The sequence below is a fragment of the Nicrophorus vespilloides genome, unplaced genomic scaffold (genome assembly GCF_001412225.1).
Source record: "Nicrophorus vespilloides isolate i.1.1-1 unplaced genomic scaffold, Nicve_v1.0, whole genome shotgun sequence".
NCBI classification, from domain to species: Eukaryota; Metazoa; Arthropoda; class Insecta; order Coleoptera; family Silphidae; genus Nicrophorus; species Nicrophorus vespilloides.
In genome coordinates this window covers 52627-54283 of record NW_017098369.1, presented here as the reverse complement: position 1 = coordinate 54283, position 1657 = coordinate 52627, and the positions used below count along the sequence as shown (strand labels likewise).

At 23.3% G+C, this 1657-nt stretch overlaps 1 non-coding gene across 1 annotated transcript; it reads left to right on the top strand.

The window, feature by feature from the left end:
* The first annotated feature begins 1248 nt into the window (after nt 1–1248).
* On the top strand, nt 1249–1320 carry Trnac-gca. Its single transcript has one exon. It is a non-coding gene; the product is annotated as a tRNA-Cys (tRNA).
* Nucleotides 1321–1657: the final 337 nt, after the last annotated feature.

The following is a 1657-nucleotide window of genomic DNA, read 5'->3' as shown; positions in this document are numbered from 1 at the left end:
AATAACAATTTACTTGTTGAGTTAAAGTTGGATTATACTTAATGTATAAGCAAATTGTTACTCTTTTTGTTTCCAAAATGCTTAGAAATAATTTATTTCATCAACAAACAAGTCAATTTATAATTTCTTATTGATAATTATTGTTTTCTATGGTTGAAGTTTTTACTGTGAATAAAATCTTTTTTTATTTATTACATTATTAGCATAATGAATTAACTTTGTTTTTTTACTAAAGAAATATAAATATAATTTAACGTAAAATTATATAAGAAAAAAATTACTTTCCTTCATTTATTATTAATTTTTGCGTATTTATTTTTAATATCATATTTCCAATTTATATTAATTCTTTTCATTCTTTTTTTTTCATTTAAATCTTCTATTCAAATGTATATAAATTTATTATTTTTATTAATGAAAGCATTTTTTTTTGTTATTAATTCAAATTAAAAATGAAAAATATTTAATAAAATTTATATAAAATAAATAGATACAAAATTTTCAACATTTGTTATTACAAACAAAAAGACTATTTATATTTAAAAAAAAAAACTTAAAACTCACATTCATATTGAAGCCTTTTTAACTACTGAAATATATTCACAAAACAGGATGTATAAAAGTCCTATTTTACAAATTATATGTCCTTTTTGTCTATGTTCAGTAGATGGAATGCCTTTCCATGAAATTTACTGCAGCTAAACGATTAATGGTTTCCATAATTTGTCTTCTAGGTGTAGCTGCAAAGTTCCATGTTTTTATAAAATTTCTAATAATTTTAAATGCGATAAAAAAAAATATTTTTATTAGAAATTTGATAAGAAAATTGCAGGTAAATAGCATTAAATGAAATATTACTACTACAGCTACTTTCGGAAATACAACGTGGATGTTGTAAATAAATGCAGTCAATGCATTTAGGTATCCATGAAACACGTTATAAAATATGACAAAATAATGATAATAAATATTTGTATGTGCATACTGTAATCATAATTAAGTGTCGAGATAACAAATCTTAAAATAATATATAGATTGTTCAATAAGCGACAACCGTATCTCAGCATAATTCATCAAATCTTATTGACGACACATGTACTTCACGAAAGTTTTGATTCGTCGTCTATTAGCGACAGTCGTAGTTAAAGGGTTTATTAAAAAAAACTAATTAAATTTAATTATCTTTTCGTTAATTTATATAATTATATAATTAATTGGAAAATTGTTATTTTTAATAACATATATAAAGGGGATATAGCTCAGTGGTAGAGCATTCGACTGCAGATCGAGAGGTCCCCGGTTCAAACCCGGGTGTCCCCTAATAATATCTTTTAATCGAGAATATATTTTAAATATACAGTAAAATTCGGTTATAACGCGTCTTTTATAACACGCATTCAGATATACCACGGATTATTTCTAACACATACAAGCACTATAAAATAAATTAAAAAATATTTGAAAGAAATAAATAATGTTACTTTTACTAATTTAATTGTGGATATTCGTCGGTTAATATTGACAAAGATGAAAAAATCTATCACTTCCTACCAGATGAGGATATAGTAAAAGATGTAAATACTGAAACTATTGGGTTGGCATCAAAGTAATTGCCGATTTTTTTATACCAATTGAACATGATTTTTTTATATAATTT